Consider the following 26,789-nt stretch of genomic DNA (forward strand, 5'->3'; position numbering starts at 1 on the left):
TGTCTTAGGCTCCTATTCCAAGTGGAATCATTCAAAAAGACCTATGTTATCCCATGCAAAAATAAAAATAAAAAAATAATATTACTAGTCAAAAATCTAGAAATTTGAGAACTAGTGAGCTAGTAAATCTAAGAAATTCCTAACCAAATCAAGTGCAAATGAAATGGGGTAATTTTTTTTATGGACTAGAATGTTTTTGTGATCTAATGCAAGTGGAATCAATTCAATTGAAGCTCGTTAGGATGCTTTAAAAAATAGCAGAAATTTACTTTTCTTTGCTAAAAACGAGATCCAACAATCTAGATTTGGGAATAAGAAGACTAATCCAAGCAGTTCAATGATTACTATGAACTTCCAAATATGAAATAATGTTTTTGATCCTACAAAATAACTTACATCAACCATTTACTCAATCCTACAACAAGAAATCATTAACACTAAATGCAGAAATAGAAAGAAATACAAATTAGAGATGCATGTGAATAAGCAATGAAAAGAATGAAAGAAGATGATACAAAAGGGCACTGAGGTTCCTGGGATGGCCAAGCCCAAGGAAAATCAGAGACCTATGGAGGAGAACAAGATTTAGAAGCTGAACATGACACTAATATTCATTATTTTCATCAATATAATTACATCCCTGCAAGAAAATACAATGGAGCTGCAAGAATACAAGCTCTCTCCAAAATAACACTAATAAAAATCTTCCCCTAAAGGAAAATTCGACTTAGTACTTATAAAAAATGATTAGGAATCATTCCCCATGAATGGAGGAAGCTTTCCCCCACCAAAATCCATTGATTAGTGGATCTAGTCCCCAATACTACGAATTTGCATTAAATGGAAGGGAACACATTCCTAGATTTTCTCAATCATTCCCTAGAGGTAAATTCAACTTGGTACTTATACAAAATGAATAAGAATCATTCCCCATGAATGGAGGAAGCTCTCCCCACTGAAATCCCTTGATTAGTGGATCTGCTCCCTTGATTAGTGGAACACATTCCTAGATTTTCTCAATCATTGGAGTTCCACAATTTGTACCATAATTCCATAATATCTTGTTGACTTATTATTTATTATTGATCCTCGAGTAGTAGGGAACAAGTCCCTAAATTATCTCCTCCTCCAACTCTTCATAATCTACCCAATATTCTCATAATATTCCACAAAAAATAAATAATATTATGCACAAATATTCAATAATTCATAAACCTTCATAATGCATATATTAAAGTTAAAAATAAATTATCTAATGCAAAAAGAGAGGTTTAATGTGTTGAAGGATGGTCATAGGCCTTAATTTATGTTTTAATTTAGAGGCATGGGCCTTAATTTATGTCTAATTTAGAGGCCCATTATACCCCCCTAATGAAAGTGTTGCTCATCCTCTAAGCAACTTAGTGATCTCATTGTGCCTCATCCATGGCCCTGGTGGCCTCTTTCTTGTGCATTAAGAATCTTGGTTGGAAGCTCTGCAAGGACAAGCTCAAAAAAATATTTTTACAAAGAAAAATCATTGTTTCTTGAGACCATTAGCTTGCTTTCTTTCCCTTATTCAAGATGAGTTCTTGAATATTTTTGTTTGTTTGTTTATCAAGTCATTTATTGGAATTTTATTGGCATAGCAAGTCATTTATTTGCATTAGGACTTCCTCCTGTAGGATTTCTGGGTCACTGTAATTCCTACAAGATCATCCTGTAGAAAACATAGTCCCTTTGTAAACTGAAGCAAAGGAGTGGAAAAATGATAGAATTGGTGGAGGAATGAATTGTAATGAGTGGTAAAATAAAAATGTGAGTGACAGGGGTCTCTTTTTGATCCTCCTTTGCTCTTTGACCGTCCTTCTTGCTTACCTGCAAATGGAAATTTCATGAAAATGGAGAGGATGCTTTTTTTTTCAAGAATGAAATGGGATGGATGAATGATGAATATAGAGTGAATATGAAGTGGAAAAAGGGCTTGGAGTGTTGTGGTGACCTTGGCCTTTGCACAAATTTCTTCTTTTAACTGTTGTCCTCATTCCTCGAAATGATCACTCGTCATAATTTGACTTTTCAACATTGCATGAGTGAAGGAGTGAGTTGAAACTAACTAGATGAAGGTGGCTGAGACTACTGACCAATACTTAGCTTATAAAACCTCATCTCTCATGCATTGACAACAAATTTCTAACTATAATATGCTCAAGAGAAGAGGTCAAGAATATTGCATACCTATACCTACCTGATGGTTGTTGGAGAGACATGCATGTTGTTGCTAAGTTGATGTTGATGTGCAGGTGTTGGATGGTGATGCTGATGATCTTGATGCTGATGCTAAGCTTTAGAGGAGCTTCTTTGACCTCTGGATCTCCTTTAAAACTGTTCACTGCCAATCCTGTCGGTGTTGTTCTGTATCTTGTAGGTTTATAGGACAACGAATTTTTTGTCCATATTTTCCAAACGGTAGACTGGATTGAGCTGAAAATTTTTGAGCATGTTGCTATCTCATTATGCACCTCCACATAGAAAAATTTTGGTCAATGGATGCACAAATCACAAGAAAAACCAAGAATGGATAAAGGTGATGGAGGTCGATTTCTTGGAAACTGTGCACTGGAATTTTTCAAATTTTCTTGGGCATGTTACCATCATGCATATGCATCTCCCCATGAAACAACTTTTTAAATGGATGCACAGATATTGAGAAAATGCAAAAATGGTTGAAGGTGATGGAGGCCAATTTCTTGGAAACCGTGCACTAGAATTTGCTGAAATTGCTTGAGCATGTTACCATCATCCATATGCATATCCCCTTGAAACAACTTGGCAAATGGATGCATGGTTTTCAAGTTATGGCAAAAACAAATTTCTGCTCTATGTGTTTTTCTATCCTATAGTAAAACAGAGCATCCTGTAATTTTTTAGGACAACAAGGAAAATGAGTGGTAGAAGCTTGAGAATTATGGGTGGATGGTGAAAATAGATGAGGGAGATGTTTGGCATGGCCTTGGCCTTGTTGGATCATTTGAGCAAAGTAGGAGAAAGTCAAAATTTGACTTCTTTTGACTAGGCTTGACCAATTTTCCTTTTGGTACCAACTTGTTCTTATTGCTTGCAGATGTTGGAGAGTACATGCATTCATCAAAGAGATGCATGGAGCAAAGATTTCTTTTATTTTTTTCTTCTTTTTTCTTCTAGGCCTACTAGTCGCCTCAATGAGGTTTTCAACTAGTAAGTCTGCCTAGGTGCCTCAAAGGAGGTTTTCACCTAGGATCTTTTTTTTTTTTCAACTCATTGACCACCTCATGGAGGTTTTCAATCAATGAGCCAATATGAGGCATCTCCAAGAAGGTTTTCACCTTAGATTTTTATTTTTTCTCTTATTTTTCATTTTTTTTTCTTCTACCCTACCCTACTTGAAAAACAAAATCAATTTCAAGTATAAGAATACTTCCAGTGAAGCCATGTGCACATCAAGATGACAGACAAAATGACGTAGAGGCTTGAAATGTATGCTTTGCCATGTACCTGGATTTCAGTGACCAAATGATTTGACTTTGAAAGGATAAAGCATAGTTGAGGAAGAGAGTGATGTTGCAACTTAGTGACTATTTGGAACCATATTTCAATATAGTTGTGATGCCTCTGGTCCACTTGCTGATTTAGATCATCTTGTATGTCTTCTTCTACCATAACCTTCAAGTCTTCCTCTTTTTGCTGATTGATCTCTTGAATACATGGAGGATTTGATGGTAACCATGAGGAAGGTTTCTCACTCTCTGATTTTGTTGTCTGTTCTTCATCAAATGAAGCCCATGGTTCTTTGATATTCTCTTTTGAGTCTTCTTCTTTTGGATGTAGTCCTTCAATGATATCAATATAATCTCTTTTTTGCAATACTCTTCCTGAGCTATGGTGAATACCATTGAGCTCAAGAGGATCTTTTTGGAAACCTCAGCATTGTAAGTGGGTTGAGCTACTTCAATGTGTGGGTTTCGAAATGGTGGTACAGGTAGTTGAGTGGGAGAGATTATTTGAGATGGATGTGGATGGGGTTGTGGTTGTGGTGGAGGTGAATGGTAAGGATAACATGAAGTTTGGTATGGAGGATATTGAGGAAAATGTTGAAGATATTGTGGATGGCTCCCATAAGTTCCTTGCTGTTAAGTTTGGGTATGTTCTATGCATAGAGCAATTTATTTCAATTTTCATAGTTAGCTCAATATCTTTAGCAGTCACATTAGCATTAAATTAAACTACAAATAGAACATAAACATAAATCGCAGAAGACAAGCCAAGACAAGAGGACATAAGATGTGGTGCTAGCTAGGGACAAACCCCAATGTGGGGAAACCCTTGATCAATTCTTCTTATATTTCCTTCAATAGTTCAGCAGAGAGAGAGAGAGAGAGAGAGAGAGTACATTTAAAACAGAAGTCAAAACTTTGACTAATATATTATCTCTACATGAGATCAATTGAAGATATGCTGCTTCAACTGATTCTCCAAGGTGACTCATTCACCTATCATGTGCTGCATCTCGTCCATATGTTGCACCTCACCGTGCTACACAATGTTGCACCCATCATTACAATACTGGACCTCATGTTGTTGATGTCCCAATGTTTACCTAGTGTCATGGCTACACCATGCTATGCCCATTTGCATGTTGCACCATTGTTGCTTTGTGTCCTAGCTACATCAAGTACTAAACTGTTGTCCCATATAGCACTCTACTTGCAGTTGTCCATGATTTTACCATGCTGCCACTATCCATGATTCTTCATGCTTGCAGTTGTCCCATGTTGCATCATGTTTTACCATGCATGCTATAATACCTCATCATTGCCATGTTTTCCCATTGCAGCACCTATGTCTAGCAATACTGATCATATGTATTGTTGCCCATTGTTGTTATGATTATGTTCGGGTTAGGGCTACCACACAATCAGGAGATAAGTCCTTTTAGGACTGCAGTTTATCTTGAAGAGCTTTCCCTCATGCCACATTTCCCTTTGAAGGTGTTGTCCACCCTTAACAGTCCTTGACACAGCCTCAAATGTGTACACTGGCTTGTAGCCTAGCACAACAACTAGCTATAGCACTCCACATTCCCAAATGATACCCATATAGCAGAGTTTCTTTCCTCATGAACTCGGGCAAGCTGACAACACTTACCTGCACTCAAACACATACATATACAACCCTAAATCTCTCCTCCTTGTGACTGTTGTCGTACTATTATGCATGCCCACATTTCTTCATGCTATGGTAAGGTCCCTTTTGCTGTGAATGAAGTCCTTCTTATGATGCGGTTAAGGCCTTGACTCAGGGCTCCTCTTGACAGTAGTTTAGGGCTTCCTCTTAACAGTGGTTTAGGGCTCCCATTAGCTATGGATAAGGACATTCCCTTTGCTGTGGTTAGAGTTCCCTTTGCTGCAGATTAGAGCCTTCCCTTTGTTGCGGATTAGGGCTCCCTTTGTCGTGGATTAAAGGCTTCCCTTTGTTGTGGATTAGGGCTCCCTTTTTTGTGGATTAGAGCATTCCCTTTGCTGTGGATTAGGGCTTCCTTTTTTGTGCATTAGAACTCCTATTGATTGTAGCTAGGGCTTCTTAGATCTGCGACTAGATCTCCTCCAAGACTGTGGCTAGGGCTCTCCTAGATGATTGTGTCTAGGGATCTTTTAGATGACACTCTCCACTGCGTCTTCCTTGAGAGGAGACTAACCCAAAACAAGTGGAGAGAGGGATATCATGAGAATTGTGTTCTCAAATTATTCAAGGCACCTTTATTTTTACAAAAATGTGGAGCACATGAGGGGTTTATTTGGTTGCTGGCCGACCTTGATGAATTGTCTCGTAACACAAATAAATTCATATCTCCATGGATACTTATCATAATCGGATGATATTTAGATCAATCCTAAACCTCTCGATGAGAGGGATCCAAGAAAAATACCAGCTGCCATTAATAAGATGAGCCACATGGAGCTTGGCCTAGTTTCCAATTTTAACACTTTCCAACCTTTTTGCCAAGATCGGTTTTGGAGATGACCAATGTTGCCAAGGAAAGAGTGTGTTCCAATTACTTTGAGGTGGATGTGCATAAGCTTGAAATTGTGAATTAGGCTCTTGCATCATATCAGGTTGAATAGGCTGCCATGGTCCTCTTGGAGCTACATAACATCATTGCATTGGCAATTGAATTGATCCATTGTTCTCTTGGTGAACTTCCTTCAACCTTGGTAATGATGGAAAATGTTTAACATCTTGTGATTCTACAACACAATTATCAACATTTTCTTTTCCTTCATCTTGCATTCTTAACATTTCTACTTGTTTTGTTAGATTGCTAAGAATTTCTGTTTTAAAATCATCAAACAAATTTCCAAGTTTAGCTTGACTTACCGATCTTGATGCTCATTTACCTACTCTTGATTTTCCTCTTGATATGTGTTTGCATGTTTCACAAATTTCATCAAATGATAATTGGTATACATCACCTCTACTCATAATATTAAGGAAATCAATCCATTCATCCCTAATTGTTTTAAGTAAGAGGGTTTGTAGTGTGCCGGATCCTAAATGATGTAGTTTTGCCCTCTTAAAATTGTACATGAACCTCTCTATTAGATCCTCAAGGCTCTCATCTTCTCTTTGATTCATTCTAACGATATCTTCTTTAAGATCATGATCTTTATATTTTTCTATAAATATCTTTTGCATATCATTCCATGATCTTATTGAATTAGTCCTTAAACTCATGAACCATTTGAGAGCTCTAACCTTCAAAGTTGCCATAAACAATCTCAATTTTTGAGTTTTTAATAAGTTACCATAAGATCTACAAACAATCTCAAATTCAAAGAGAAAGGTTTTCGGATCCTCTGACCTTAGACCATGAAATTTTGGAAGAAAAGAGGGATGTTCTTCATGTGCACACTACCATCAACATCTTGAATGGGAAATCCGAGAGGATCTTCCTCATTGTCATCATCTCCATCCATTTCTTATAAATTCTTTGTCATCTTCTTCTTCTACCTGAAAAAGTGAATGGTGATGTGGCTCTTACTGCACCATGTGATCAAATGGGGAGGTGGGTTGGTGTTGGAGAATTTTGTTTTTGTTTTTATGATTGAATGAAAACTATAATACAATGCAATTTTCTACATTTGAAATTAAATATGCCTAATGAAAAAATTAAAAAGAAATGAATCAAATAGGGAAGAAAACAATGTATACTTTGACACCTCCCCAACAACGGTGCCAAAAAGTGATGAGCCTCGGTATTGCAACAAGAATGCTGCAACTCCCAAGGCTACCAACTTTAATTATCCACCCGGGGTTCGTACAAACTTAAGAGGTGTCGGCACTATATGTGCGTCATACAGTGTGTCCTTCCTTTGTTGTCATGATGTAATGGAGTGCATGTACTGAATTCAAATCCTAAACTAATTGCAGAAAATGAAATGTTCGAAATAGAACCTTAACCTATTGCAAGAAAGAAAGTACAAGGAAAGAGACGGAATTTCAATGCTAAATCACACCATTTCCTAATCAACTTCCAAGAAACTATGCTTTGCAATAATGCTAAATTATCATGAACCAAATGCTACTATCTAAGCATGGAAGTAAGAAGCATCAAACATCACTAATGTGCAAGTAAAGGGACTGGAATAAATCTGCTTTTGTCTTTTTGCCTTTTCATGCAAAATCAAGTATGCAAACCAATTTCTTTTGGTGATGTGGCAGGTGAATTAAGGATGTTGGAGGTTGGATGGAAGGGTTAGGAGATGTTTGGATGGTGTGGGAGACCATTTGGAGGCTTTTAGTGACTTCCTATAGGTTTTCTCTCAATTTGGCCTCAAAACAGGCCATTTCAGGAAAACCTACAGGATGTACTAGAAACCTACAGGATGATCCTGTAGGAATTACAGTGAACCTACAAGATACAGCCGAGAGAAAAATGTGAGGTGTTGGAGGTGATGGGAGGCCTAGTAAAGTAGTGTGATGGGTGGAATGGAGTGGGAAAATTCCTAGGATTAATCAAAACTCAAAACCAAAGTCGGGAGATGGATGGATTCGCTCAAAAATCTTGGAGAAGTTTCCTTGTGAAATGATGAAATTGGTGAGGGTTTAATGACCAAGAAAATAAAATACAAATTGGATGGGACAAATTTTTTTATTAACTAGGATGTCTTAGGTCCCTATTCCAAGTGGAATCACTCAAAAAGACCTATGTTAACCCATGCAAAAAAAATAAAAACATTACTAGTCGAAAATCTAGAAATTTGAGAACTAGTGAGCTAGTAAATCTAAGAAATGCCTAACCAAATCAAGTGAAAATGCAATGGGGTAATTTTTGTTATGAACTAGAATGTTTTTTTGATCTAATGCAAGTGGAATCAATTTGATTGAAGCTCATTAGGATGCTCTAAAAAATAGAAGAAATTTATCGTTCTTTGCTAAAAAGGAGGTCCAGCAATCTAGATTTGGGAATAAGAAGACTAATCCAAGCAGCTAAATGATTACTATGAACTTCCAAAGCTTTTCTAAGGATGAAATAATGCTTATGATCTTGCAAAAGAACATACATCAACCATTTACTCAATCCTACAACAAGAAATCATTAACACTAAATGCAGAAATAAAAAGAAATAAAAACTAGAGATGCATATGCATAAGCAATGAAAAGAAGGAAATAAGATGATATAAAAGGGCTCTAAGGTTCCTGGGATGGCTAAGCCCAAGGAAACTCAGAGACCTATGGAGGAGAAAAATATTTAGAAGCTGAACATGACACCAATCTTCATTATTTTCATCAATAGAATTACATCCCTACAAGAAAATACAATGGAGCTACAAGAATACAAACTCTCTCCACAATAACACTAATCAAAATCTCCCCCTAAAGGAAAATTTGACTTGGTACTTATATAAAATGATTAGGAATCATTCCCCATGAATGGAGGAAGCTTTCCCCACCAAAATCCCTTGATTAGTGGATCTAGTACCCAATACTAGGAATTTGCGTTAAATGGCAGGGAACACATTCTTAGATTTTCTCAATCATTCCCTAGAGGAAAATTCGATTTGGTACTTATAGAAAATGATTAAGAATCATTCCCCATGAATGGATGAAGCTTTCCCCACCGAAATCCCTTGATTAGTGGATCTGCTCCCTTGATTAGTGGAACACATTCCTAGATTTTCTCAATCATTGGAGTTCCACAATTTGTGCCATAATTCCATAATATCTTGTTGACTTTTTATTTATTATTGATCCTCCAGTAGTAGGGAAAAAGTCTCTAAATTATCTCCTCCTCCAACTCTTCATAATATGCTTAATATTCTCATAATATTCCACAAAAAATAAATAATATTAGGCACAAATATTCAATTATTCAATAACCTTCCTAATGAATATATTAAAGTTAAAAATAAATTATCTAATGCAAAAAGAGAGGTTTAATGTGCTGAAGGAGGTCATATGCCTTAATTTATGTTTTAATTTAGAGGCATGGGCCTTAATTTATGTCTAATTTAGAGGCCCATCAAATACTTCAATCCGCACTCTGCGGATTGATGCTGAAAGGGCCAGTAGTGTAGGGATTTGCTTGGCTGCTTAATGTTGAACCTGGGTCAGGGCCCATCAAGCCAACAAGACTGCACCTAAAATTTTTCAACTCATATCTTTTGATTTGATTCATTCATTAATTGTATACTCTTGATATTAAATTCTTGATTTATTTCTAATGGAATGTGCAAAATTCTTATCTAATTTCTTATTGTTTGATCCGCTTTATGTTGTGGTCATGATTAGGCATGAAAGTAGTTTTGTTGAGTGTGCTTACAATGGATGTGGTTCTATTGCACATGTCATTATTTTGATTTGTTTTGCACCTCTTACTTCTTTTTCTAAGCTTAACTTATGATGAGGCTCATCAATAGGTATATCATATGGGTCACAATGCCATCCTCCAACTTTAAAATTATCTCTTTTTTACATTTATTTACAATTTTTGTTATATTATGCTTAGTGTGAGGGGTGAAATATGTGTTTCTATGTCATGTGGCACAATATGGTTTAAATGCAGGAATTGGAGCAATTTTGAGATAATTTAAATGCAAGAGCTCGGAGTAGACAATAGGGAGAGATTCTAGGAGGTTTTCCACCTCCTTAACTCCTTCAATCAGCTAATATCACCACTTTATCTCTCATAAACTTGAAGTCATTGGTAGCCAAGCGGTTCGAGGTCATTAGCATGAAAGCCATTGCAGTTCAAGAAAGATCTAGATCCACCTTTATCGAGTTTTGGGAGACAAATATCTTTATTTTCTAGGGAGTTTTTGGTAGCTACCCTTTTGTATAAATAAACATGCCAAGGAACTCATTAGGATTCAAATTTTGTTTGCAGCTAAGAATTTATTGAGCTCAAGAACTTGTGACTACTTTTTTTTACTTATTATGTGATGTATTTGACATTTCTGCAATGATAATTAGAAGTTTCTTATTGATCCATCACTAAGTTAGTTGAGAGAGATGAGGCTCTTATGTTTGGGCCCAACCCCAGTAGCTTAGGTCCCTCTTATGTATTGATATTTATTTTAGCTTAGAATGTTTGATTAGTTGTTGCATTTTAGTAGAATATAATTCCTCAAAAAGTCTGTGACTGTTGCCTCTATCTCATCTCTCTCATGGGAGCCTGATTAGAGGGCTCTACAATCACAGCCCAAAAACAATATGTGATGATTTCATGTTTATGATTTCTTGGAAAAAAAAATGTCTACATTAGTTATCTTGTTTTACATACGATTTCTAGAAGTTAATTCATTGCATAGATTATATTTTTTAGCATCAGTTAGATAATTTCCAATTTCAACTCATCTTTTCCACCGTTGGTTATAATATGCTGTAAATGAAAAGAAGTGCAGGTGCATGTGATGTTCCAGGACTGTTGGACCTATAGGCAAGGGACCTTTTAACCATCTCCATCCAGGACTTCTCAACTCTCTTTTGATGAATCCCTTCTTGATCTCTGCTTTTTAGGTCACCGTGAGAAACCCTCTTAGTCCAAAATTGGCCTTCCTAAAGTATTGAGCTTGGCTAGGGGTGTTGGTCACCTTCCATCCATACACCACAACCTTCATCCATCTTTTCATCCCTTCATCCTATCATCCTTACCTTCCAAACCCTCTTGGAAACCTTCCTGTAGCATTACAGAACTTCCTATAGCAATACAGGGATCTTGTAGAAGATTCTTATAGCATGCTTGTAGCATCCTGTTTTCCCCTTATTTTAACCTGTAATGCCAGTATGGTTTATTCTAGGAGTAGGTTGACCCCCTAGCTTGGACTCCATGATTAGAGGTGCCACCTAGGTCATTCCCTCCATTCCTTTTCCTTCACTACAAGAGAAAATAACATTAGTTTCTTCATCACAGATTTGGCAAATAGGACATTACTTTATGTGCCATTGTGAATTAGATAGATGATGTATGAAATATTGAGTTGTGAGTTGGTAGAATAAATTTTTGTTTTCAAGTGAATTTGATAGCTAGATGGTTGATTGCAATTAGTGTAGTTTCCTTTCTGCATGTAGCATAACTCTTGTGTTCTTTCATGAATTGATTCAGTAGCATATACAAGTTGATAGAATTTACAAGTTAGATTTGAAAAGCATTTACTTTTCTACACTAGGGCTAGATTTTGACTTGCACTTTCAGTAGTTAATCCCCCCTAATTCAGTAGAGGAATGGTCTTGGATCCCTAATGATCAAACGACCTAGTTGAGTGTGGCATGAGTAGAATTCCATCTACTGTGTATATAGCACTGTCACTTCGAAGTTTTTATGAACCCCGGGTTGATAAATAGAGTTGAGGAGCCTCTGGGAGTTGCAGCACTCTTGGTGCAATACCAGGGCTCACCACTTTTTGGCGTCATTTTTGAGGAGGTGTCTAGGTAGATGTTATTTCTGCTTAAGCATTTCTTTCTGTTTTGCATTTAGTTTTGAAAAAATCACATAAAAGAAAAAATTTTCTTTCATGCCTCATAGGAATAGAGATACTCAAGGAAAATTCTTACCAAACACCCCCACACCATCAAATAGTCAACCTTCACTCTTCTTCGGTGATTGTCAACTTCCCTCTCTGACTACAGGGGAGTTAGAAGACCCCTTAGGTGAACAACCTGATATTTTTGAAGAACCTATTGGGGAAGAAGAAGAACCCATTTCACCTACCCAAACCATGGCTGAAAACATGAATGAGGAGGTTTTCCCTATCAAAGAAACTAATGGAGAGGCTAGAATGAAGAATATAAACCCTACTTCCCTTCCTCACTTCCATGGCTTAACCTCTGAGGACCCTGATACTTTTATGTTTGAATTTTGTGTTTTTTGTAGGACCTATGATTATGCCTTTGATGACCATAAGTTGAAGTTATTCACATCTACCCTTAAGGATGCATCCTTGCGATGGTTTATGGGTTTACCTGGGGATAACACCACTACCTAGGCTCAAATGCAACAATCCTTTAACAATAAGTATAGGGACTATTGTAGGTAGAAAGAAACCAAAGAAGAAATCTTTAGAATGACTCTTGGACTTGATGAATCCCTAGTGTTAGGATATTCCGACACATAGGAAATAGTTAAGTATAACTTGGTCTAGTGTAGAGTTAGGTAAAGTGTGTTTCTTTACTATGTACTTTTGTAACTTACAATCCAACAGTCACGATATGTAGTGATCCGATGGTTCATTCTCTCCTCGATATTACCGACACTTGATCCGTGGCTTAACACCCGATTTGTCCCTGATCTCTATTTAAAGAGCATGGAGGGTTATTTATAGGGTAATCATTCATGAGAGAAGCTTATGTAAATTTTAATTCTTTTATTAATAAATTGTCTAAATTAGCTGAATTAGCTCAGGCCGTGGACTGTTTCTCTCTTTGAGGGTTTTAACCACGTCAAGGATACTGGTGTATTGATTTGTGATCTATTTGTGAGCGGTTTCCTTCAGTGTTCTATCTAAGGAACTTACCCTGTAAATTCCTACATGGTATCAGAGCTATTTGAGGGCCGCATCCTTTGATGATCCAAATCTAAAGCCGGTAGAACTGCATCCGACTGTTGTTTCCTAGATCTACTATTTCTGACTGCTTTCGGGTCGAGAGGATTGCTCTATTGTGTTAGGATTATCTGTTCCAATGAGGAACCCCTTTCGTTTCACGCAAAAAGGTTTCTGGTAGCCCTAGCTATGTCATTTTTAATATTTGGAGGTATACAATGTTTATTTGCAATTTCTAGTTACTTTCTCTCTGTTTATTTCGGTTTATTTATCTCTTTGTTTTTTATTACTAGATCTAGACCTTTCATTTATGCATTTCTACATATTCTCTTTGCCCGGCAACTCTGTGCAATCTGAGCAAATCAGAAATAGAAATGAAGGATTTTCTCATGCGTATGCTCTTTTCCGTCGTGCCTTAGTGTGATCTCGGAAAATCAGAAACATTGAGGAAAATTTCTAGGTTCCTGGTAAATCTAACTTCAAACCATAAGGTTTGTTTTTTTGTATTTCCGTGTTTGTTTTTGTGGTTTTTGTTTTGTAGGCCAAAAAAGAACTTTATCAAGTAAGCACGCACCCCAAAAGCTTCATTGATTAAGAAAAAAAAAAACCCTTCCTCTTTTCCAAAAATTACTAACCTTTTAAACTAGCTCACTTGGTCCAAAGTTACTTTATGAAAATAGAGGTCTTGGGTTCATGTCTTTCTTTTTGTTGAGTTACTTTTTCAAAAAGCACATGTAGCTTATATTTTAAGGTTACTTTATGTAAAAGTGTTCTCACCCATTATAAAAAGTGAGTCACTTATAATTCTAAAGTCACTTTATCTTTTATTTAAGTTACAATTTAGTAAGTAGCTCATAATGTACCATTTATAAAAGTGAGTCACATAATTTTTTTTTTTAAGTGAGCTAATTAGATTTATGTTTGGAAGGGGGGGCGGGGGGGGGGGAAGGGGGGGATTTTTTAAATATAACATTATTATTCATTTCCACACATTCACGCACTTCGTCAGCATCTTCAACAACTTTTCTTCAAAAAGTCATAACTTCTTCATCCAGAACCCGTTTTCAAAGCTATTTTTTTCTAATCAACCTAATTTTTCGAAATCTTTCCATTGGAACACTTAGTTTTAGCATCTACAGCTTCAGTTTTTGTTAAAATGGAAAGTCCATGCCAAGTTATTCTTGACAGCACCAACTACTTCCATTGGTGGTCCTACATTGTGGATTTACTTAGAAGTAAAGGTCTTTACAGAAAAGCCTCATGCCAAGAAACCAAACCTCAAGATGAAGATAAGGAAACCAAATGGGAAAATAGGCAAGATCAAGCACGTGGGTTGATAGGGATGTCTATTTCTCCAAATCTTAGATTCCATATCGCAAAACTTGATACTCCTAATGAAGCAATGAAACAAATCACTAAAGTTTTTGGAGTTAAAAATGAAATTCGAGCCCATCAACTCGAAAATGAGTTGCTTACATTGGACCCCAATATTTTTTCTTCCATCGAAGATTTTTTGTCCAAGTTCAATACCCTTAGACTTCTCTTCGAAGATGTTAAGGTTAAGAAAGAAGATGGTAGCCTTATCTATTCCATTCTTACTAAGTTGGGACCAGCATACTCTGTGTTTGTTTCCATCTTCCATTCTACTAGAGAAACCTTTATTTCTCAAGAACAACACTAAAAGTCCCCCTCTTTTGGTGTCTTTGTGATTCTTTAATAAGAGAACAAGAAAAGCTCTTATATATTGGTCTTCTTAATCTTGGAATCTCTTCTAAGAAAGCCTTAGCCGCCTAGCAGTAACCAAATTCAAAGAATCCTAAGAAGCAATATCCTAAAAAGAATGGTCCTAAGCAATTTCAGCCTCAAAATGAAAAATCATTTCCACAAAATAATAAGGTAAATAAAAACAAAGGGAAGAAGACTAATAAACATTTCCACTTTTGTAATCGAGATGGCCACTTAGAATCCAAATGCTTTAAAAAGATGGAAGACTTGGAAGCAGCAATGAAGAAGCATAATATCCATTTGGATCACTTTTCAATTTCAACTTCATCTTCAGGAATAACATTTTTTGCATGTGGTTGTCAAGCATCTTGGTCTGGTTATGCACTAAATGTATCTTCTTCTTCTCATTCTCATGAGTGTCTCATTAATTGTGGAGCTTCTTATCACATGGCCAAAAACAAAGCCATGTTTTCTTCTTTAAATCATTGTAACACCAAAAATATATATGTTGGTGATAGATCTCTTAGTGTTGTAGGGACTGGAATTGTTCATCTAGACAATGGTCAATTTAATGATGTATTATGTGTTCCAGTCTTATCTTACAACCTTCTCTCTGTATATCAAATAACTCATTCAGGTGAAGATAATTTTCACCTCATGATGTTGTAATTAAGGACCTAAGAGATCCTAGACAGATTTTAGCTACTGGCATTGCTGATGATTCTACAAGATTGTATAAGTTTAACAACTTTGGGTCATCAAATCTTCCCTCGGTATTTGTTGCTCATAATGATGAAGTGAGCAAACTTTGGCATGAGCGATTTGGTCACTTAAACTATCGCTCCCTTCAGAATCTATGTAAAGAAAATATGGTGACAGGTCTTCCAACAGTGTCTTGCAGAGATGGTGTTTGTTGCAGATGTGTACTGTGAAAACATCATCGGGGTAGTTTTGAAAAACGTGCTTCTTGGCACGCCTCAGCCCCTTTACAGCTTGTGCATAGTGATTTATGTGGTCCACTTCGAGTTGTTTCATTCTCTGGCTACAAGTATTTCTTAACTTTCATTGATGATTTCTCCAAACGCACTTGGGTATACTTCTTAAAACTCAAGAGTGAAGTATTTAACATGTTCTTGGCCTTTAAGGCCTTTGTTGAAAAACAATATGGACATCAAATTCTTAAGCTAAGATCTGATAATTCCAAAGAATATGTTAACAACAAATTCATCAACTTTTGCACTGAGAATTGAATTAAAATGCAACATACTGTTCCATATACTCCACAACAAAATGGTGTAGATGAAAGGAAGAATTGCACCTTAAAGGAAATGGCTAATTGTATGCTTCAATCTAAAGGATTTAGTCTTAATTTTTGGGCAGAAGCAATTAACTGTGCAAATTACATAGTAACTCGCACTCCTACTAAGGTTTTAAAGAATATCACTCTAGAAGAAGCATGGAGCTCAATTAAACCAGATGTAAGTCACCTTCGTGTTTTTGGAAGTGAAGCATGGACCCATATTCCAGATGAGAAACATAAAGCTTTAGAACCTAAGAGTGAAAAAATATTTTTGTTGGATATTCTGAAGATGTCAAAGGATATGGACTTATTCCACTTAAGTCCAAAAATGTTATCATTAGAAGAGATGTAAAGTTTATTGAAAATATATCGGCCTATGAGCCTAGTTTGGCGGATGTGCCACTTCTCTCTATCCCTTCTACTTCTGAAAATATTTCTTCTTCAGATGATGACAGCGAGGATGAAAATCCTCCCCCACCTTCTTAGGATCCTCCTTCAGCTCCTCAACTTCCAAAATGGGTCCGTGCTACTCAGGATGCAGCAGGTGCTCTTGCCAGTGATCCTACAGATCAACGATGCACACATTCTCAGTTCAATAGAGCCTCTTCTTTACTGGCTCAAGCTTCAACGAATTATGATCCTCACACCTTTGCAGAAGCTTCAAGCCATCCAGATTGGGATGTAGCTATGAATGGAGAATATTCATTATTGGCAAATGATACATGGGATCTTGTTCCTCTTCCAAAGGGACAAAAACTTGTTAGATGCAAATGGGTTTACAGAACCAAGTATGGACCAAATGGAAAAGTTGATAAACATAAAGCTCATCTTGTTGCTAAGGGTTTTTCACAAGTTGAAGGCATTGACTATACTGAAACCTTCTCCCATGTTGCCAAAATGAACTCTATCCACCTTATTCTTTCCCTTGTTGCCTCTTTCAAATGGGATGTCCATCAGATGGATGTTAAATCTGCCTTCTTGCATAGGGACTTGCATGAAGAAATCTATATGGAACAACCTATTAGATTTATACAAACAGACTCCAGTCTTGTATGTCAACTTAAGAAATCCCTTTATGGTCTCAAGCAAGCCCCTCATGCTTGGTATGCCAAAATGGATAGCTTTCTTTTAGAAACTAGCTTTTCTAGGTGTCATTCCGACAATACTCTTTACACCAAGAAAGTGGGAAAGTATCTTATCATTCTTATTCTTTATGTTGATGATCTTATCCTTACTGGTAGTGATCCCTACCTTATAAACCATGTGAAGTGCAACCTTAAAAAAAAGTTTGAAATGACAGACCTAGGGCACTTGCATTATTTTCTTGGTCCTCAAGTCTTGCAATCCAAGGAAGGTATTTCCCTTTCCCAATCCAAGTATGCATGTGATCTTATATGCCATTTTCACATGGAAGACTATAAGCCAGCCCCTTCTCCCTTTCATTCTAGAGCCAAACTTTCAGTCACTTGTACTTCCCCTGAAGTTGATGCTACCTTATACCATCAACTTGTAGGAAAAATTTTGTATCTAACCCATACTCGTCCTAACCTTTCCTTTGTTGTTGGTCTTATTGGTCGATTTATGCAAAACCCACATGAAAGTCATTGGAAAGCAGCTAAAAGAATACTTCATTATGTTTGAGGTACAGTTCAATTTGGGATTCATTACAGTGCAGAAGCATCTCCTCTATTGTTTGGTTTCGTTGATTCTGATTGGGCTGGTGACCCTAATGATTAGAAGTCTACTACAAGTTTGTGTTCACTCTTGGTTCAGGACCTATTACATGGGTTTGAAAGAAACAAAGTACCATTTATCTTTCTTTAGCAGAAGCAGAGTGTCATGGTGCCATAGAAGCTAGTAAGGAATCCCTGTGGCTTCGCCAGAGCTTGTCTTTCAGCAACAGCATCCGACTACACTTAGGTGTGATAATCAAAGTGTCATTCAACTATGCAAAGATCCAGTCCAACGTCAGCGTAGCAAACACATTGAACTACACATGTGTTAGAAATTATATATTACGGAGCAATGGAACACATAAAATATTGCAGAAATATAAACACAGAAAACGCATAAAACAAGAGAGACACAGATATACGTGGTTCACCCAGTTTTGGCTACGTCCACCCCGAACAGCCAATCCTTCCTTTCTATTATCCAGCAAAATGAAGAGACACAACCTACAGCAAATCCGTTGTAATATCCTTTGTTTTCTCTCACAGTCTCACCTCTCAGTTTCTCGCACGTTGAATACACATCTATATCTCAGCCTCAAATACAATTCCCTCATACAAAGAGAGGGGTTGCCTTCTAGGGAAAAAAACCCTAAACTAAACATAAGTTCTGCCGTCAGATCATCTGCCTAATGAACGGCCCAGATTGACTAGAAATTACTATACTTTTACAAGGCAATTTTACATTTGTTTTTAGCTTCGGGGGCACTGCCCCGAGCCCCCGCCGAGGGACCGCTGGCCCTCGGACCCCCCAGCCGGGGGGGATCGGACCCCCCGGGGGGGACAAGTCCCCCCCGCACCCCCCCCCATGGAGGGGTGTACAAACTTCCTGGGGTATACATCTGGCTGAAACAAAGACCTCTAAACAATCATGCTCCACACACAACAATCTCCCACTTGGAGAATGATTGTAGAAACTCCACCGCTGCTTCATTTGCTGGAAAATGACTCCTCTTTGGACCTGGCTATTTCTCATATTCATCGTCATCCTTGAAGACCAATTGAAACTGAGCATATTCTCAGTTTCTCCCTGGTTACAACTTTTGTTAGCATATCTGCAGGATTCTGGCTAGTGTGTATCTTTTCCAGCTTCAACTCTCCATCTTCCAACACTGATCGTATGAAATTGTACTTGAGTTGTATGTGTTTAGTCTTGGAATGAAATGTTGAGTTCTTTGCAAGATGAATGGCACTTTGGCTATCACTGTATAACGTGCCCTTATCATTCTCCTTACCAAATTCACCCATAAACCTTTGTAACCAAATCATTTCTTTACTAGCCTCTGTAGCAACAACATACTCTGCTTCTGTTGTTGAAAGTGCAACAACACTTTGGATTTTTGAAACCCAACTGACAGCTGTTCCTCCAACAGTAAATACATATCCTGTAGTGCTCCTCATGTTATCTCTGTCACCTGCCATATCTGCATCAACGTATCCCCGTAGAGAAATGTTTTCACCACCAAAGCATAATGCTTGATTTGTGGTACCTTTCAAATATCTGAGAATCCATTTCACTGCCATCCAATGTTCCTTTCCTAGATTGTTCATGTACCTGCTTACAACTCCCACTGCATGTGCAATATCAGGCCTTGTGCAGACCATTGCATACATTAAGCTTCCAACTGTTGATGCATACGGAACTTTAGACATATAATCCATGTCTTCTTGGGTCTTTGGGCACATTTCCTTGCTAAGTTTGAAATGGCTAGCAAAAGGTGTACTAACTGGTTTTGCATTGTGCATGTTAAATCTTTTCAACACCTTTTGTATGTACTCATTTTGAGACAATGTTAATTTACGATTTTTCCTGTCTCTAGTTATTCTCATACCAAGGATTTGTTTTGCAGCTCCCAATCCTTCATTGCAAATGAATTTTCCAACTTTCTTTTGAGCACATTTATTTCCTGCATGTTAGATCTTGCAACAAGCATGTCATCTACATATAATAACAATATAATATAGCTGCCATCATTTTGCTTTTTCAAATAAACACAATGATCAGAGTGACATCTAGTATAACCTTGTTCAGACATAAACTTGTCAAATTTTAGATACCACTGCCTTGGACCCTGTTTTAAGCCATACAAGCTCTTCTTCAACCTGCACACTAGTTTATCCTTCCCTTTCACCTCATATCCTTGTGGCTGCTACATATATATCTCTTCCTCCAAATCCCCATGGAGAAAGGTTGTCTTTACATCTGACTGCTCAAGATGAAAATCTTCAGCTGCTACAAGACTTAAAATAGTTCTGATTGAAGTCATTTTAACAACAGGAGAAAATATTTCATCAAAATCAATACCTTTCTTCTGTGCAAACCCCTTCACCACAAGTCTAGCTTTGTACCTTTGTTTTCCTCCATCTTCTTCCTTCAGCCGGTAAACCCATTTATTCTTCAATGTAGTTTTTCCTGCAGGCAACCTGACTAAGTCCCAAGTCTGGTTATGCATTAAGGAGTCCATCTCTTCTTCCATGGCTACCTCCCACTTCTTCCTGCTTTCAACCTGCATTGCTTCTTCATAACATTCGGGTTCACCAGAATCAGTCAACAATAAATAATATAATGAAGGAGAGTATCGTTCAGGGGGTCTACTTATCCTGGTAGATCTTCTAACACCACTTTCAGGTGTTTGGGGTGCCTGTTTCTGTTGTGGTGGTGGTTGTTGTTGATTATTATTATTTTCAGGCACGTTTACCTTTTCAGTGATTTCATCAAGAACTGCGTATTCCTTGTTTTCTTTTTCCTGTTTCTTTTCCTGCAACTGATTCTTATACAAGACCTTTTCATTGAATATTACATCTCTGCTCCTAATGATTTTGTGCTTTTTGTAATCATATAAGCGATAACCAAAATCATTAACACCATATCCAATAAAGGTACATTTCTTTGACTTTGCCTCAAGCTTTGTTCTATTTTCTTTATCAATATGGACAAAAGCCTCACAACCAAAAGGCTTTAAAAGAGAGTAGTTTACCTTTTTACCTGTCCATGCTTCCTCCGGAACACCACCATCCAAGGAACTTGAAGGCCCTCTGTTTATTAGATAAACAACAATATCTACAGCATCTGCCGAAAACTGTAAAGGCAATCCTGCATGCAATCTCATGCACCTTGCACGCTCCATGATTGTTTTGTTCATCCTTTCTAACACACCGTTTTCTTGTGGTGTTCTTGGAACTATCTTCTCTCTGTGAATTCCATGTTCTGAACAGTACCTATCAAACTCTTTGCTGCAATATTCACCTCCATTGCCTCATCTAAGACACTTCAATTTCTTTCCTGTCTCAATCTCAACCAAAGCTTTCCATTTCTTGAAAGTATCAAATACATCAGATTTATTCTTAATACAATAAATCCAAATTTTTCTAGTTGCATCATCAATAAAAGTAACATAATAACGAGAGCCATCGAGAGATGATACCTGAGCAGGTCCCCATACATCTGTATGCACAAGCTCTAATTTTTCACTCTTCTTTTCTTTCCCAACTCTGAGAAATCTGACTCTCTTCTGTTTTCCATAAATGCAATTCTCACAGAAATCCAAATCAACATTCTTCAAACCCGGCAACAAATTCCTTGAGTGAAGAATCTTCATCCCCTTTTCACTCATGTGTCCAAGCCTATGATGCCATAATGTTGCATCTGCTCCTTTGGAAGTTAAAGCATTAACAGAGTTAGAAATACCATTGCATAAATACAATGTACCAACCTTTTCGCCTTTTGCTATTACCAGGGCTCCTTTGGTTACCTTCCAAGCTTTATCTGTGAAAGTTGTCACACAACCTTCACCGCCTAGCTGCCCTGTTGAAATCAGATTTTTCTTTAGATCTGGAACATGCCTTACCTCCTTTAGTATCCATTGGTTTCCATTCTGTTGTTTTACAAGAACCTTACCCATTCCAACAATTTTACAGGGTTTATCATCACCCAAACGAACTTGTCCAAAATCTCCTTGAACATAGTCATGAAAGTATTTCTTATCAGGTGTGGCATGGAATGAGGCCCCTGAATCTACCACCCAGGAATCAGTAATATTTTCGAAAGAAAGAATCAAAACATCTTGTAACACCTCACCTGTCACATTTGCTTCATGATTGTTTTCTTGCTATGCATCTCATTCTTTTCCCTTCCGAGATCTACAGTCTTTCTTTAGGTGTCCTTTCTTTCCACATTTCCAGCACACTATCCCCGATCTGGACTTGGATCTGACTTTCCTTGATTTACGGCGATATCCTGAGCTCTTTCCTCTTTCCATTTTTCTTCCTCTAGACTCTACACTCAAAGCATTTCCCGATGTCTCACCGGAGCTTTTCCGTCGCATTTCCTCGCTAAGGATCGCACCGACAACATCATCAAACTTTAAAGTACTAGATCCAGAAACGGAGTTACTAATGGCCATTACCAAAGCATTCCAACTTTCTGGTAATGAGCACAAGAATAACAGAGCTCTAACTTCATCATCAAAGTTTACCCCTACAGAACTTAACTGACTTGTAACTGTATTAAAATCATTTAAATGGTTTGCAACAGATCCACCTTCCGACATATTCATATTAAATGACTGTTTCATAAGAAATACCTTGTTTGAGGACGAGGGTTTTTCATATAGTTTCAACAACGTCTGCATCAAACCCTCTATCGTGGTTTCCTTCGAAATGTTGAAGGCGACTAACGCAACAAGGCACAACTGTATTTTTCCGAGTGCCTTTCTATCGAGAAGGTTCCATTCTTCGTCTTTCATACCCGTCGGAATCTTTGTTTTTCCGCCCAATGGTAGGTATAGATCTTTCTAATACAGGTAATCTTCCATCTGCATCTTCCACAGCGAGAAGTTTTGGCCGTTAAATTTCTCGACCCTAAACTTACCATCTTCTGCCATTGCTCCCACTCGAATTAGGAACCCTTCTTCCCTGCGAGTTTATCGGCCAAATAGACCTTCGGCTCTGATACCAGTTGTTAGAAATTATATATTACGGAGCAATGGAACACATAAAATATTGCAGAAATATAAACACAGAAAACGCATAAAACAAGAGAGACACATATATACGTGGTTCACCCAGTTTGGGCTACGTCCACCCCGAACAGCTAGTCCTTCCTTTCTATTATCCAGCAAAATGAAGAGACACAACCTACAACAAATCCGCTGTAATATCCTCTGTTTTCTCTCACAGTCTCACCTCTCAGTTTCTCGCACGCTGAATACACATCTATATCTCAGCCTCAAATACAATGCCCCCATACAAATAGAGGGGTTTCCTTCTTGGGCAAAAAACCCTAAACTAAACATAAGTTCTGTCGTCAGATCATCTACTTAATGAATGGCCCAGATTGACTAGAAATTACTATACTTTTACAAGGCCCCCCCACACCCCCCTGCGTGGAGGGGTGTACAAAATTCCTGGGGTATACATCTGGCTGAAACAAAGACCTCTGAACAATCATGCTCCACACACAACAATCTCCCACTTCATCAGAAAGCTCATTCATGACCATGTTCTTGAAGTGCAATATTGTTCAACAGATGATCAAGTTGCAAACATCTTTACAAAGGCTCTCATGGAGGTGAAGTTTACTAAACTTCAATTTATGGTTGGAGTTCCATAAGGCTTGAATGCCTCCTTCCTTCTCCTATTGTGTCATATTTGTACATCCTTCAATCCTATCCCAACTTGTTCTTAAGGGGGGACTTTAGGATATTCCGACACATAGGAAATAGTTATGTATAACTTGTTCTAGTGTAGAGTTAGGTAAAGTGTGTTTCTTTATTATGTACTTTTGTAACTTAGAATCCGACGGTCATGATACGTAGTGATCTGAAGGTTCATTCTCTCCTCAGTATTACCCATGCTTGATCCATGGCTTAACACCCGATTGGTCCATGATCTCTATTTAAAGAGCATGGAGGGTCATTTGTAGGGTAAACGTTCATGAGAGAAGCTTATGTAAATTTTCATTCTTTTATTAATAAATTGCCTGAAGTGGCCGCATTGGCTCAGGCCGTGGATTGTTTCCCTCTTTGAGGGTTTTAACCACATCAAGAATACTAGTGTATTTATCTATGATCTGTTTGTGTGCGGTGTCCTTTGGTGTTCTTTCTGAGGAGCTTACCCTGTAAATTCCTACACCTAGACGACTATGAAGAAATATTCCATCTTAGTTACAGGAGTGCCACATGCACCCTTGATCCTGAATCAATCAAGTTAGTTCTTCTTTGAGGGATCAAGGAGGACATGTTGGAAACCCTCAACATGTTGTATGGGGGAGACATCTATCAGTTATCCTATGAAGACATCAAAACAATGTTCAAAAACCATTCTAGGGTTGCTAGGAAGAAGGGTAGGGCTAGTCAAGATTTCGTCAGTTCCTCTCCCTCCACAAAATTCATCAAGAATGAAATTGGAAACATGCTGGAGGAAATTAAAAGCGAAATGTTGCATACCTTTGTTTTGAAAATGGATACCATGCATATCAAGAGGATACAAGAGGAAGAAGAGAGGGCCTTAGCTATTTTTTTCCCTAAATGCACTAGAAGGAACCCCAGAAATGAATGTCCATTAAATGTCATGGAGGTTTTCTTAGTCTGCGAGGAAAACCATGCCAAAGATAAGTCTTCTTCTTTCCTTGGATTGAAATTTATACCAAGGGGCATAAGGTGGGGCTGAGAAACTCTGTTTTATCAATCAAAGTAGGCCTCAAGGACCTTGATCATACCAGCAAGGCATGCAAGGTGCATCCTACTCTTATTACCATCCCAACCAGAATGCACCCTTGCCACCTTGGTACTCTTCCACTCATCCATCATGGTACACACCTCCTTCTTGGCCTTATGCACCTCAAGATCCTCCCCAACCTACCAATCAATCATTTCAGCAATATGCTTCTCCACATCCTTAGTGGAATAATCCATCACAAGGGTGGAGGACTCTACTAAACAAACCTCCTACTTTACTACCTCCACCTCCATCTCAACCACATCTCACTCATCCTGCTCTACCCAAGCAACCTCAGATGCCTACTCAATCAAATCTGAACCCGAATAACAAGAAAGCACAACAGATCTACATTGGAGAGACATCTTACCCTGCATATGCTATAGAGATTCAAGAAATCAACCTCAGGTCCGGAAGAGTTCTCCCAGATAACCAACCTCCATCTCCACCTGAGGAGCTTGAAGAGGAAGAGGAAGAGAGTAGCACTCAAGTAAATCCACCTCCTTTTCTTGAGAGATTGATCCATTATAACTAGCACACCCCGGAAGAGACTGAACTTCTAGAAGGATTGAAGAATATGTCCATTAAAATACCCCTCCTCCAAGCTATTAAGGATGTTACCATCTATAATAAGCTTATCAAAGATAAATGTTTCAAGCACCACAGGAGGAGAAAAAGAGACACCCCCATCATCAATGTTATTAGGCAATTATCTGATTTGATGTTGGGTGTTATCACTCCTCCATATCTCCAAGGCTGACGAAGAGTCCAGCTGAGGTAACCACAGACCAATCTTTTAGCTTGGTAGCTATCCCTACCAAGCCGGAGAGGGCTCTCTTCAAAGTATCACAGCCAAGAGGGCTAGATGGATTAGGGTTTTAGGTTAGATATAGTAGCTCAGGTTTTCGATTTGATTTTGATTGGGGTAGTCACTTGATGAATGAATTAGATCAGAGAGTGAACTAGGTCAGGACAAGAGGGAATCAGAATTGTCGACATATAATGGGGCAAGGTAGGAAAGTTACTTTAACACTTGGTAGTATAGTGATGAGATGGTTTAGACTAGTGAGGTGCTAAAAAGAGCATGAAGATCATGAATTATTTTTAAATTGAAGAAATTAAACAGATTATGATGATTTTCCCAAAACAGAGCATAGGAGATGTATTCTTCTTATCACACCTTGAAAATAAAACATATTTAGAATTTAAATAGATCATGGAAGATACAAAACATTCACTCACATGTAACTAAAGAAGAAACAATATCAAAATACCATGCCACAGGAATCCCACCAAAATAATTGCAACTAATCCATTATATTCCTTGCCAAATTCTGAAACACTAATACAACATCCAATGGAGTCCAACTCTTGAAAAGAGTCAATAAAGGGAAGACATAGACCTCAAAAAAACTCCTCCCAACCTCATGGGTTGAATCCATGAGAGGAGGAGAAGTTCTACCAAAAACTAAACTGAGAGCTAGAGTGTAGGGTGGTCAAAGTGACTCATCCCTAACTTTAGCAAACGGATTCATTACATCATAAAAGGAGCTTTCACATAATGTATTTACCCTAGGTAATAGTAAAAACATTGTATTTACATTTACATCCATCAATTACATTGGTAAAACATGATTTGTCAAGGTGAAATAGTCAAAACTAATAAACTCAGAATTTTTTGTCAAAAGAGCAGTGGCACTGTCCTAAGCGCAACTCCAACTTCAGGTCCACTTTTGAGGGGGTTCCTTAGTTTCCAAAATGGTCAATTTTTTACCCTAAAAAAGTTTATTCTCCCAATACTGGTCAAAATCACAGCGCCAGTGTCCAAAACAGGGAAAAAACATGCTTTTTTGGGTGTTTTTGACCTTTTGACTGCCCATTTGACCCAAAAAAACTTAGAAAATCAGTTTTCCTGACTGTATTTGGCCTTATGAATCCAATGGTGGTGGCAATTTTTCATTTGGAGGTTCCTAGGAAAAGCGCAATGCCCTGGTAGAGTGATTGAAGCATAATTTGCCAAAAATGCACAAAACTTCAAAATTTCCCAAAATTGCTCAAAATTTTCCAAATTTTTTCCTAAGGAATGCTAATGATGTGTGTCAAGCCATGAGTGATGCCTCAGTAAGGATGTCAAGTTTATCTTCCTCCCTTTTCTTGGTTAGGGTTTCAATTTTCTTCTTTGCATCTTTGAGTTTTGCCCTAGAAATATTTTCTCTGTAGGCATAGTGTTTTGCCATCTTCTTCTAAATTTCATTATCCCT

This window comes from Pinus tabuliformis, chromosome J, assembly GCF_031772625.1.
Source record: "Pinus tabuliformis cultivar Carrire ecotype Pingquan chromosome J, CPIR1, whole genome shotgun sequence".
NCBI classification, from domain to species: domain Eukaryota; kingdom Viridiplantae; phylum Streptophyta; class Pinopsida; order Pinales; family Pinaceae; genus Pinus; species Pinus tabuliformis.